The following is a 14,467-nucleotide window of genomic DNA, read 5'->3' as shown; positions in this document are numbered from 1 at the left end:
ATAAATTTCTCAACATTACTTCATCAGAATGCTGAAACCGTAATGGGTCATATGTCATGAGATTGTTGGAAGCCTTATAATTGTCTACTAAAATTGCAGCTGGGAAATATTCCGCCCATCAGAGCGGAGATGACTATGGCACAGTTGGCAACTGATCAGCTGATGAGATTGTGAGACATTGTGCCCATGGGGCCCAAACAATCAATTATGATTATGTATATGAATCTGAAGATTAGAATAATTTCAGTCTTTCATTAACAACAGCTGAGACGTGGGAAGGAGTTATGAGGCTACATCAGGAAGTACCAGAGGTAGAACAACAGAGTTGAGTTAGAGCAGGTTGTGTCATAAGAGATGATGACATCTGGGTTTCAACAGATGGAAGACCTAAATTGCCAGAGAGCTTGCTGTCTCAAATTGCTAGACATTTTCATGGTCCCACACATGTTGGAGTGTATGCAATGGTCAGATTGTTTTGACAGAATTGGTTTAACCCCCTTTTTAGGTTGATGGCTGAAGGATTGTGTCACAGATGTGTTGTGTGCCAGCAGGTGAACACAGGGAAAAGAATAGCAGTGGCAGTGAACCACATAGGAAGATCAGGGGGTCATCGAACAGGATTCACTTGGACTTCATCAAGATGCCTGTGTGCAGTGTGCTGAGATATGACCTGAGATTGTGTGTATCTTCTCGCTTTGGCCTGAAGCTTACCCAACCAGAAGAAATGATAGGCTCATGGTAACTAAGGGGCATATTTACAAGGGCTTTATCTCTGCTGTTTTTACTTAAAAAGCCAAAAAAGCGGAGATAAAACTATCACCCTATTTACAAGAGGGTGCTAACATGCATAATCGCATGTTAGCACCCTTTTTCCTAATGCCTCCCTTTTGCATCTCTAATGAGATGCAAAGTGGGCGTCACTGGGCGGACAATCTTGCAAATATTGCTGATGTTCACATCGCAATATTCACAAGGCTGCCCCAGCATTTTAGCAAAAGTTCGTTTTTGGAGAAAACTGCTGTTTTCTACAGAAACTAACGTCTGCTAAAATGCATACTTACCTATCCCTAACATTGGGGTGGATTATGCTGATACGATGCTGTGGGTCGTATCAACAAGATTATCGCGTTTTGCTGTGAACATCGCTGGAAAACCAGCAATGTTCCCTGCAAAACGGCGATAACCTTGCTATCTCTGGAATATTTATCACCTTAGGGTAACACGTTGTTAATTACACGCTACCAGGGCGATAAATTCCAGAGATAGCCTCCGATAATAAAACTATCGCTAAGCACAGTCACCGATAATTATCGCTGGCCATTGATAATATGCCCCTTGGTTGTTGTTAAGAGTAGTGATCCCTAGGTTTGGTTTCCCAAATTCGGTGGAGTCAGATTGAGGGGCTTATTTCAATAATGAGGTCCTGAAAATGTTGTGTGCAGCATTACAAGTGGAGCAAAGACATCATTGCAGTTATCATCCTGAGGCTTCAGGCATCGTCAAGCAAGTAAATGGAACTTTGAAATCCAGCTAGGCCAAAGCGTGTGCTTCAACATCTCTAAATTGTCCTGATGCTTTGCCCCGAGTATTACTGATTCTTTGCAGCATTCCTGATCGGAGGACAGGACCGTCCCCAGATAAAACCCATGAAACCGCTGGGTATAAGCGCGCTCAATAAATGTTTTTAAATTCAAATTCAAAATAATCATTGGTAGGTCAATGAGACTGCTAGTTGTGCCTCAAAATGCGTTTGTGAACATTACAGATGTTGTGATTCTTAATTACTGTAAAGTACTAGCTGATGTATTCTGTGTTACACCAGGTTGGAGCTGCTACCTTTCAACCGTATCAGAAGCAGTGCCACAACCTCAGTCCTGGTGACTGGGTCCTAGTGAAGGAACACGTTCGGAAAATGTGTCTGGAACCTCAATGTGGTCCTTACCAGGTTATACTCATAACGAACATTGCTGTTAAGTGTGGAGGTCTTCCCATCTGAATCCATGCTGCTCACACTCACAGAGTTGAGTGTCCCCTTGATGATGTGAAAGTACATTTCCGAGAAGTGCAAGCTGCAGTGAAAAGGCAATGGTAGCACTGTGGATAAAAATCTGTAAATGAAAGACCACATCAACAACTCAGCCAAAGGAGCGCTATAGACTCTTAAAAATATCAAGAAAATCAAATATTTTACTGCGCCTGATGGTTTTAAGATGGTAGTGCAGTCTCTTGTCCTCTCAAAACTAGATTATGGCAAGGCCATCCTCACAGGAAGTCCGAAAACAACAGTTCACAACATGGCTGCCCGGCTACTAACAGGTGACAAATTATTTGAGCACATTTCACCGGCCCTCAAGAACCTCAATTGTCATCCCATCGAAGGAAGATGTATCTAAAAGACTGCTTGCATCACCCACAAAGCCCTTCATACTCATAACCCAAACTACCTAGGTTCCAAACTTTCCAAAACAGGAAGAGCCAGGGCTCTGAGAACTTCCAACTCACTTCTTCTCATCCCTCCCACACTGAAAAAGAAATCCTTACAGGCTCGCTCATTCTCTGAAAATGCTCCTAGAATCTGGACGCACTCCCTAAAGATCTCCGCTGTAACCCATCCTTTCTATGCTTCAAACAGGACCTTATATACCTTCTGCTCAACAAATAATTTAGTACTCAAAAACACTAAGCTATGCTCCTAATGATCACACCCTATCCTTTTAGACCCTTTAAGGCTAGCATTTGATTGTTTAAGCTTCCTCTTTGTAATTCACGCCATAAACTTGTTCTGTTACAATGTCCTGTAACTACCTTGACTGCATCACGATTTTCTTGGTGTATATATTTGGATGTACCTCTATATTTGATCTGCATTATATGTAAAGCAATCTGATACCTTCGGGTCTAGCTGGCGCTATATAAAACCTATGAATAAATAAAAAGATGAGTCAATAGTTGAGGCTGAGACAGGAGAGTCTTGGCTGGTGGTTCTGACTGAGCCAGATTCAGACCCTGACGAAAGGACTATTGCTGTGACAAGTCAAGTGGGAGCTGGGGACAGTTGACTGAGAAGGCAGGAGAGAGAGAAACTAAGGGGCATATTATCAAGGGGGTTTATCTCCGCTTTTTTGGCTTTAAAAGCCAAGAAAGCGGAGATAAAATTATCTCCCCATTACCTAGCTGTCGCCAACACCAGTTAGCGACAGCTAGTAGGAGATAGCGACCATCTTGGGCCACACTTTGCATGTCAGTGATATTTATCACTAATGACATGCAAAGTGGGCGTGCCAAGATGTTAGCGACTGGAAACAGTCGCTAACATCGTTATCTCCTATTAACAACTTTTGGAGATATTCGCGCTAAGCGCGAATATCTCCAAAAGCTAACACCTGCCCTGAGCAGTTCTTAGGAATGTTATCCAATGGGAGGTGGATAACATGGCTAAGAGCATTAGCTCGCTAATGCATGAATATCGCTGACTTTTCAGCGATATTCATGCATTGCGGCCGATTTTTATCGCATTTGCGATAAACCTTGGTAATACCTGGTTTATCTGCGATAAAAATCGCCACAGGTCGGCGATACATTTTTGTCTCTAACCAAGCAATAGCAATAATTATCGCTATTGCTTGGTAATATGCCCCTGAGTCTTCCTACAGATAGTGTGCCCCACAATATTCCAGAGGTTGCTGAGGATTCTGGTCTAAGTGACAGTGAAGATAAATAACCAGCACTCAAGAGATCAAAGAGAGCTAGAGTTCCCTGTTGGAGGCACTCATTGTGAGAAGTTGGCCTGGTATATAATGCTCACTAATTCTTAGTGATCACTTTGTACCATGCCAAGCAACGCTTATGATGATGGTTGTAATTCAACCTTGTAGACCAGTTATCCTAGTGGTAACGTGGACAAAGCAGTCTTAGGCTAAACTCTGAAAGGCATGTGAAGCCAGCTGTTATACCATACACAACCCCCTTGAATACCAAATGAAAGGGACACCACACAGATATATATTGAAAATATATATTGATTTATTAACTATAAAATCCCCTGGACTCTTTATGAGCACAGAAGCACAAGCGTTAAATCACAAGACAGTTTAAAATACACAAAAGTTGCACAATATGGATGAGCCCTAGGGGCCACCTAAACCATATACTAAGAAAGTGGTATAAGAGATACCAATAGGAAAGGGAACAGGCCTAGGGCCTTGGGAATCGCTGGAGCTATTCGAGACTAGCAATGATTAAGTCGGGAAAGGCCCACGGGACTCGGGTGCAGTGTTCAAAGTGCACGCACTTTCCAATGCAAAGTCTATGGTGCGTAAAAAGTACAAAGTTAGAAAGTTAGGAACCTTCCGAGTGACCTATGGAGCTGAAACTTAAGACACAGGCCCTTGAGATGTGTACCAGTGCAGGAGCACCGGCGGAGCTGAGTTACCTCACCCACAGGAAGCGGGTGCACAGGGTCGAAGTAGTGTCGGGTTTCGTCACGCTGGTGGATGGTGCTTGGAGCTGAAGATGCTGCAGGCGGCTCGAGGTGAAGAGTTCCGGTGGATCCAAGGGTGGATCTGTAGTTGTGAAGACCTGAAAGCAGAGGGGACAGTGTTCAAAGTCACTAGCCAGTGACTACCGTGGAACCAGATTGGAACCAGGCGATGTCGGGTGCAAACAGGCGTTGTTGGGTAGCTTCTCTCTGCAGCCACGTGGACACCCGGGGTCGAGGACCTCCAGGAGTCGGTCACGAGCTGTCACACGCAGGCTTCTCGCTGTTGGCAGGGTCGGAGACCTGATCGGAGCAAACAGGCCTTGGCAAATGCAAGCCACGCAGAAGTTGAAAGATGCTTTACACTCGGACCAGCAAGGTCAGAGCGTGTGCTCCTTTTTACAGGAGCTTGGGTAGGTCTGGAGCAACCAGACCTGCTGTGTAAATTGTCGGTTTCATCGCCAAGATGGCCGCTGACCACGTGGCTAGTGGCCGGGATGGCGCGTCAAGTGGCACAATGCAAAAGGGCCCCACACAGATCGTGGAGATGCTGGAGGACTGATCTTCGGTGCAAGGGCTGCTCGGTGGTGGGGGTTCTCAGTCCCCAAAGCACAACGTCGAGGATGCCTCAGAAGCTGCGCAGTCAGCTTTTCGAGTGTCTTCCAAGAGGTCCGGTCCCACGTCACTCGGTGCCTCCACGGGTCCCTTCTTTGCAGGGACTGTGGATCGGGCTCTGAGAGGTCTGGGAGTTTGGTTCTTGTCGGGCTCTGGGCTCGGGCTCCGGCGGGAGGCGGCAGCAAAGCAGACGTCGAGTTGCTGGTCGGTACCTGTGTTCACAGCGTGGCCACTCCTAGGCCACAAGGGAGATTCTTCTTCAGTCTTCTGAGCAGCAGAATGTCGAAGTCCAGTCGTCTTCTTAGTTTTAAGTTGATTCAGGATGATCTGCTGTGCAATGGCACTGCTCCCACTCTTATTCCCAATCTGAGGGGTGGATCACCTACTAGGTCCCTCCTCTGGGAGGAACCAGGAAGGGGGGCGGTTACACTCCCTTTCCTTTGTCCAGTTCCGCGCAAAGCCTGGGTCTGGAAAGTCCCAGGACCGGTTTGGACTGGCCTATGCACGGGGACACCTTGTGTGCCCCGGGCATGTCTGATTCTATTCAGCCCTGTCCTACCCAATACACAAAACCCTGTCTGGGGTGGTGCTCGCACCTCCCAAGGCAGGAAACCCTTTGTCCAGGCCACCATCTGCCGAGTTTCGGTCAGCAGCAGGAGGCCAGACTCGTGTCTGTGGTGGCAGCATCCATTTTGTGATGCTGAGGCTCTGGTTAACTTTAACCGGGGTTTAAGGCTACACACATGTCGTGTCCCTCTAGAAGGGTGGAATGCTATCCCCGTCGCCAGAACTGGTGAGGGGATAGTATTCCAATTCGTATGACACCTTACTCGACATGTTTTGATAAAGCCAAACCAAAGATAGCATTTAACCGCGAGGATTATAATGCACTTAAGAGTATATGGTATGGCAATATCCCGGAACAGCTTAGGGAGTGGTTCCCGACAGCTGCAGACAGGCTCAGCTCATGCTAGAGCACCATCTCACATATTTCCAAGCACTCTGCCTCCAGGATTGATGAGGCCTTCCATAGGAGTGGCTGATAGGAACATATGTGTCCAGTTTAGGGTTAGGCACAGGCATACTGTACCTAAGCAAGAGGTGATTACACCAACTTACCCCAGCTGAGTGATCAGCCAGTTGTGTCAAATATGGAGGCCAGGCCAGGGGTGGCATAATACATGCTGCAGCCCCTGGTAGGCCTTGGATACACCTATGCCCTGGGTACCTAGGGTACACTACTACATGGGCTCATAAGGTGAACCAGTTCCAATTCGTAATGCACCTAAAGTGCATTGGCAGTAATTTAGAGAGAGAACAGCAGGCTGTGGGTCTGATTAGCAGGCCCACAGCCACATTAAGTCAGAAACCAGTGAAGCAAAAAGCAAAAATTTGGGGTGACCATAGGATAGCAGACCCTACTCTCCTACATAACCCCCCCCAAACGCAGGGACATTAGACTAACCTTGACCAGTTGTGTCTTCATGTTCTAAGTGGAAGTACCCGGAGAGACCATCTGCGTTGCCATGGTCAGTCCCTGGGCGGTGCTCCACTGTAAAGTCCATCCCCTGTAGGGAAATGGACCACCTGAGTAGTGTGGGGTTTTCACCCTTCATCTGATTAAGCCATAAGAGGGGCTTATGGTCGGTCTGAATCTTGAAGTGAGTACCAAACAAGTATGGCCTCAACTTCTTCAGGGCCCACACCACAGCAAAGGCCTCCCTCTCTATAGCTGACCAACGTTTCTCTCTGGGGGTCAGCCTTCTGCTAATGAAAGCAATGGGCTGGGCCTGGCCATCTACATTAAGCTGTGAAAGCACTGCTCCCATTCCCAACTCAGAAGCATCTGTTTGGACAATGAACTCTCTTGAGTAGTCAGGACTCTTCAGGATAGGTGCAGAGCACATGGCCTTCTTCAGGTCATCAAATGCCTTTTGACAGATTTCTGTCCACTGAACCTTTTTGGGCATCTTCTTGGATGTCAGATCATTAAGAGGAGTCACAATGGACCCATAGTTCTTACCAAACTTCCTGTAGTACCCAGTCAGGCCCAAGAAAGCTCTGACCTGAGTCTGGGTGGTTGGAGGGGACCAGTCCTTGATGGTCTGGATCTTACTCTCCAGTGGTTGAACTTGGCCTCCACCTACAAGGTGGCCCAGGTATACAACCTTACTCTGCCCTATCTGGCACTTGGTTGCCTTGATAGTGAGGCCTGCCTTCTGCAGAGCCTCAAGCACTTCCTTCAGGTGGACCAGGTGATCCTCCCAGGTGGAGCTAAAGACAGCAATATCATCCAGATAAGCTGCACAAAAGTCATCCAACCCAGTAAGGACTTGATTCACCAACCTTTGGAAAATGGCAGGTGCATTTTTCAAACCAAAGGGCATCACCACAAACTGATAATGCCCATTAGGGGTAGAAAATGCTGTCTTGGCTTTAGACTCCTCAGCTAACCTGATTTGCCAGTAGCCAGCTGTCAAGTCAAATGTGCTCAAATATTTGGCAGAAGCCAACTTGTCAATGAGCTCATCTGCCCTTGGAATAGGGTGTGCATCTGTCCTGGTGACAGCATTGAGTCCTCTGTAATCCACACAGAACCTCATCTCTCTCTTGCCATCTTTGGTGTGAGGTTTGGGGACCAGAACCACTGGGCTAGCCCAGGGTCTCTCTGAAGGCTCAATGACACCTAATTCCAGCATCTTTTGCACCTCAGTCTTTATACAGTCCCTGACGTGGTCAGGTTGCCTGTAAATCTTGCTCTTTACAGGAAGACTGTCACCAGTGTCCACCACATGTGTACACCAGTTAGTCTGACTGGGTGTCAATGAGAACATATGCCTGTATGCCTGTAGAACTTGTCTGCAGTCATGTTGCTGATGCTCAGTGAGGCTGCCACCTAAGGCTACACCATCAACTGAACCATCCTCAGGGTTCTGAGTGAGCAGGTCTGGGAGAGGGTCACTCTCTTCCTCCTGTCCCTCATCTGTAGCCATGAGCAAGCCCATGGCTGTCCTGCTGACATATTGCTTCAATCTGTTTACATGGAGCACCGTGTGGGGGATCCTGGGAGTTCCTAGGTCCACCAAGTAGGTAACCTCTCCCTTCTTCTCCAGAATTGTATGGGGTCCAGACCATTTGTCTTGGAGTGCTGCTGGGGCCACTGGCTCCAACACCCATACCTTCTGTCCAGGCTGAAATTCAACAAGGACAGCCTTTTGGTTATGCCAAGCTTTCTGCAATTCTTGGCTAGCCTCAAGGTTTTTGGATGCCTTTTCCATGTACTCTGCCATCCTGGAGCGGAGACCAAGTACATAGTCCACTATGTCTTGCTTAGGCTTTTTGAGAGGTAACTCCCATCCTTCCTTCACTAGACACAGGGGTCCTCTTACAGGGTGCCCAAACAACAATTCAAAGGGGCTGAAGCCAACCCCCTTTTGAGGGACCTCTCTGTAAGCGAACAAAAGGCAGGGCAGTAGGATGTCCCATCTTCGCCTGAGCTTTTCAGGTAATCCTTTAATCATGCCCTTTAGGGTCTTGTTAAATCTCTCAACAAGCCCATTGCATTGTGGGTGATAAGGGGTGGTGAACTTGTAGTTGACACCACATTCCTTCCACATAGCTGTCAAATATCCTGACATGAAGTTGGCACCTCTATCAGATATTACCTCCTTAGGAAACCCCACTCTGGAGAAAACTCCAAGTAAGGCCCTGGCCACAACAGGAGCTGTTGTGGTCCTAAGTGGAATTGCCTCTGGGTACCTGGTGGCATGATCCACTACCACCAGTATGAATCTGTGCCCAGATGCTGTAGGGGGATCCATTGGGCCAACAATATCAATCCCCACTCTTTCAAAGGGAACCCCCACCACAGGTAGTGGTATCAGGGGGGCCTTTGTTGTTCCACCTGCTTTACCACTGGCTTGGCAGGTTTCACAGGAGCGACAAAACTCCTTGGTGTCTTCAGACATGTGAGGCCAGTGAAAGTGAGGGACAAGCCTGTCCCAGGTCTTGTTCTGGCCTAAGTGTCCTGCTAGAGGAATATCATGGGCTAAGGTGAGAAGGAAACCCCTAAATTGCAGAGGTATAACCAACCTCCTGGTTGCACCAGGCTTGGGGTCTCTACCCTCTGTGTAAAGGAGTCCTTCATCCCAATAAACTTGATGGGCACCTTCAGCATTCCCAGCAGCCTCAGCAGCAGCCTGCTGTCTGAGGGGTTCAAGAGAAGGACAGGTTAACTGAGCCTGCCCCAAGTCTGCCCTAGAAGGTCCCCCTGTCCCCAGAAACTCAACCTGGTCAGGTTCAAGTTCTTCAGAGACAGTTCCTTCAGGGGTCTCAAGATCAGTTTCCTGTGAAGCCTGATCCTCACTTGCAGGCAGTTGGGAAGGCACAGCCTTAACCCTCCTGTTCTTTCTCTTGGAAGGTGCTTGGTCCATTGTTCCAGGATCCAAGACCTGAGGTTCAGAGAGGCACTTTTTGGCCTGTGACCTGGTCACAGCAAGGACATGTGATGATATCCCTAACATGGAGGGGCGTGGCTTGGGCGCCGATGGCGATGGTCGCCTGAGAGCTCGGCTCCGGGACTGAGCCCGGGATTATCCTGTTAATCGGAGGCCGCGGGGCACCCTAGCCCCCGCAAATCGTTGTTCGGCCCGACTGGACCCTACTGAGGCACCTGGTGCAGCCTGGACGGGTGGTGATCCGCCCGAAACTCGAAGTTTGTGGTCCCGAGGAGAGCGACCCAACATGGCGCCCGGACCCCATTGTCCCCTCGGACGGGACCATTAGACTGGAGGAACGTCGCTGGTTACAGCGTGCCCCCCGCTCTTTTGTCTTCCTGGAAAGTGAGGAACTGGACTTTGACCTGATGAGACTCTGGCATTGGTGATTGCGCCTGGATGGTCGGATGCCCCTACCATAGTGAACCCCGGCACACGGACGCCTGGAGGTCCTGACGGTGGTGCCGACCCCCGACGCAGCACTTGGCTGCATCCCCCCGATCGACCCGATCCCATGGGAAGCACAACCCCCTGGCGCCACAAAGTCTCTTGTGGTGTGGGTGGCCCTCGCTCCGGGTCCTCGTTAACCAGACGGGCCTGCCCGGCCTGGCGCCGAGTGTCTCCGCCTCCTCCTCAGTGCTCTCCGACGACGCGGTGGTGGCGCGAGCCGAAACTGTGGAGGTCCACCTGGCCCTGGAGAAGAGGATCACCAGCCCTCAACCTGAGGGCCAGCAATCGGGAGAGTTATAGCCGACGCCCGCACTCGGTGGCGCCTTTACCTGAGTCCACACTGTGCGCTTCCCGCGACATGGGGAAGCCGAGAGGAGCCAAGGGGACCACCCCGGCCGCCTCTGACTCGGAGACCCCGGACAAAGAGGGCCATGGAGACCCGGGAAGTGCTGGTGGTGCGCCGTTGCAGCAACAGTTTGACCGTGTCCTGGAGGCGATTGCGACCACACCCTCGGCCCTTCAGCAGGACATTGCCCAGGTGGCGACGAGCCTGGGCCTCCTTAGGGCGGATCATGGCAAGCTGTCGGACAGGGTCAAAGAAGTGGAAGGCTCGGTGAAAACCTTGGAGCCGGCGCAGCGATCCTTGGCCGCGACAATGAAAGATGCCCTATCCCGGATTTCTGCCCTGGAGCAGCGAGCGGAGGATGCGGAAGGTCGTAACCGGCGCAACAACATCCGAGTGGTAGGCCTGCCGGAGAAGATCGAGGATGGCGACATGGTGGCCTACTTGGAAGCCTGGCTCCGAGACACGGTGGCCCCGGAGGGCTTATCCTCTTTCTACACCCTTGAACGAGCTCATAGAGTCCCAGCAAGGCCACCGCAACAGGGCCGTGCACCGCGTCCGGTGGTGGCGCGCCTACTGCATTTTCGCGACAGGGACCTCATCCTCAATGCCGCTAGACATAATGGCCCCTTCAAGGTGGAGAACAGCCAGGTGAACATCTTCCCGGATTACACCTATGAAACCCAACGCAGGCGGTTTTCATTCTTGGCGGTCAAGCGCGAGCTCCGGAGCGAGGGCATCCAATACTCGCTCCTATTTCCTGCAAAGCTCCGCATCATTGTCGATGACAAGACTCAATTTTTTGATACCCCGGAGGATGTCTGTAACTGGCTTGAACTCTATAGAGCTGGGAAAGATGGTTTCGCCTCCGCATCTCAGCCAGCGGTGGAGCCGGGACAGCGACGGCGATCTAAGAGGATACGGAGTCGCCGGGGCCGGTCGGGCGGCCCTTCAACTGCGGAGACATCGACGGAGCGGAAGGGAGTACTAGAGGTGTTGTCTGCACTGTCTGGTTCACGAGATGATACCATTGCAGAAGAAGAGAACCCTGGTGACGAGGGGGCATCGACGGACTCGGAGGACTCGGTGACAGATAGCATCAACACACCGGTGATCACGCCGAAATCGGTTGAGGACCTTCTGGATGGACAGGGTTGACGGGGTGAGCTGCATCCTTTTGGGTGGGGGCCCGTAGCGGGGGTGGCGGGAGCCGATGGTTCAGCATGATCTCCGGAGAAGCGGGGGGTGGGGTGCCTTGCTTTTGCCCCGAGGGTTTCCGATACTGTTTTGGGCTTGCTTTAGTCCTGGTAGCCAGGGCATCGAGGGCCCACTGCCACCACCCAGCCCGCACCTGGCCCTTAAGGCCTTCCTACGGTGGCGACCGTAGGATTAGTTGGGGACGAGGGGTTTTCTGAGGGCATGGTTTGGATGGGAACTGGATGGAGCTATTTGGGTCCTGTTCTGGGGAGGGTGGGCAGGGGTTTGGTTAGAATAAGAGTTGTTGAGTTTTCGTTGGGGGAAATGGCCGCCATCAGTGCTGGGTTGATTGTTGTTCGCTCTTTGTTGGGACCCAGATGGGGAGACTTTGCACAAACAGTATGGGACAATGGCTGACGTTGCTAATGTGAAATGTATTACTTGGAACGTGCGGGGGCTTCATACCATGTCTAGGCGGCACAAAGTCCATGCTTATTTAGTGCGTAGGGGAATACAAATGGCGCTGCTGCAGGAGACCCATCTGAACAAGGCGGAAGGGGCGGCGCTACAGCGTAGGTGGAGGGGGCAGGTCTTCTACACGTCGTACTCCGCGTATGCCAGGGGGGCGCTAATTTGGATTAGAGCTGGGGTTCCCTTCCAGGTCACAAACTCAGTGGTAGATCCAGAGGGGCGCTACGTGGCCATCTCGGGCACTCTGGGGGGGAGGGACCTGAACGTTTGCTGTGTATACGCACCTAACATGGACCAGATTGCCTTCCTTTCTAGGTTATCGGGCTCGTTGGCCCACTTTTTCACGGGGCCCCTCCTGCTCGGTGGGGATTTCAATTCGGTAGTGGATGTGGAGACCGATCGCTCGCATCCGCCCCTCCCTGACTCTCCGGTCCGCCGGGTGGCTAGAGGTCGTAGGGACTGGCAAATACGTTGGGGTCTGACGGATATTTGGAGAGCGCAACACCCCGACGCTAGAGACTATTCCTACTTTTCGGGCCTACACGAGTTGCACGTTAGGTTGGACGGGTTTCTTGGCTCGACTGAACTGGTTTCAGCGGCGATCCGTTCCGAATACTTGACTAGGACCATCTCGGACCATAACCCCCTCCTGCTGGCCCTTCGCTGGTTTCCGGGGGCGCCGGCGGTGCCCACCTGGAAGCTACGTCCTGAGATCCTCGAGGACACTGTATTCAAAGCGGACTTGGGAGATAAGATCGAGGAGTATTTCGCGTCCAACAGGGGCACTGCGAGCTCGAGAGCGCTGGAATGGGACGCTTTTAAGGTGGTGGTGAGGGGTTATTGCATCACCAAGAAGGTAGGTATGAGGCGGGTTATCCTCGATGACTTAGATGTGGCTGATCGGAGGCTTCGTGAGTTGGAACTCCGCCGCCCCGGGCACCCTGAACTTCAGGGACGCACGGCAGAGGCGAAGGAGGCGGTGGCGGCAGAGGTCGAGCGGCTGCGCTGCTTCGACTACAAGGCCTATACGGTTCGGTCCCTCGCAGAAGGGGATAGATCGAGCGCATTGCTGGCATGGCTGGCTAACCCTACGCGCCAGACCTCACTGACGACGTCCATGCGCATGGCGGACGGGACCATGGTGCACACTCAACCGGAGATTCTAAGCTGCTACCGGCACTACTACGATCAGCTATATCGCAGTCGTGCTGCCAAAGACCCTGACCTTCTCGAGGACTATCTGAGGCCCCTGGAGCTCCCAGCGGTGGAGCCTGATGTGGCGAAAGCCCTGGGGTCCGATATTGAACTGGGGGAGATCCGCAGCGCCATTAAAAGGATGGCGCGGAATAAGACCCCGGGTCTGGACGGTCTTCCTGTGGAATTTTACGCGGCCTATGCCGACCTCCTAGCTCCGAGACTGGTGATCGTATATAGAGAGGCGAAGAGGCTTGGCCGACTCCCCGGCTCGATGCGCGAGGCCCTGGTGGTTCCCCTCCTCAAGCCGGGACGGGACTCGGCCGATTCGGCGTCCAACCGTCCCTTATCGATGCTGACGGTCGATTATAAGATTCTGAGCAGCATCTTGGCCTCGAGACTGCTGGGCCACATGAGCTCCCTGGTACATGAAGACCAGGCTGGGTTCATCCCCAAGCGCAACACGACCATGAACATCCGTAGGTTGTTCCGCTTGCTGGGTGAACCGCTCGTGGACGCTCCGTGCCCGGTGGTCCTATCAGTAGATTTAGAGAAGGCATTTGATAGCCTGGAATGGGACTACCTGCACACTGTGTTGCGGCGGTTCGGCCTCGGCGAGGGTTTCATCAGATGGACCGCGGTCTTGTATACCTCCGTATCGGCCAGGTCCGTTAATTTCCTCACAGTACCCGGTGGAAAGAGGCACGAGACAGGGCTGCTCGTTATCCCCACTTCTATTCGCGCTGGCGGTGGAGCCTCTCGCACTGCTACTCCGATCGGGGGCTCATTACAATGGCTTCTGGACACCTTCGGGCCCACACTACATTTCGTTATATGCCGACGACCTGTTGCTCTTCCTTGAGGACCCAGTTGTAGCCCTACATGGAGCTGCGACGGCGCTCACGGCGTTTGGGGAGGTCTCGGGCCTCCGGGTGAATTGGCCTAAGACATGCCTTTTCCCGGTTCGCAGAGGCACCCCTAGCCCAGTCCTCAATAGAGAGATTAGATGGGAACCTGACTGCTTCAGGTACCTGGGAGTGTATATCTATCATGAACCATCTGACCTCCTGGACGGAAACATTACCAGATGCAGTCGAGCGCTACGGGGTAAAATGGACTTCTGGGCTACGCTACCGCTTTCGATGGCGGGGCGGGTCGCTCTCCTCAAAATGGTGGCTCTTCCCCGGTTGCTGTATTATTTCCGGGCGCTACCGATTTGGATCC

The sequence above is a fragment of the Lissotriton vulgaris genome, chromosome 4_1 (genome assembly GCF_964263255.1).
Source record: "Lissotriton vulgaris chromosome 4_1, aLisVul1.2, whole genome shotgun sequence".
Classification (NCBI taxonomy): Eukaryota; Metazoa; Chordata; class Amphibia; order Caudata; family Salamandridae; genus Lissotriton; species Lissotriton vulgaris.
This window is presented reverse-complemented; position numbering follows the sequence as displayed.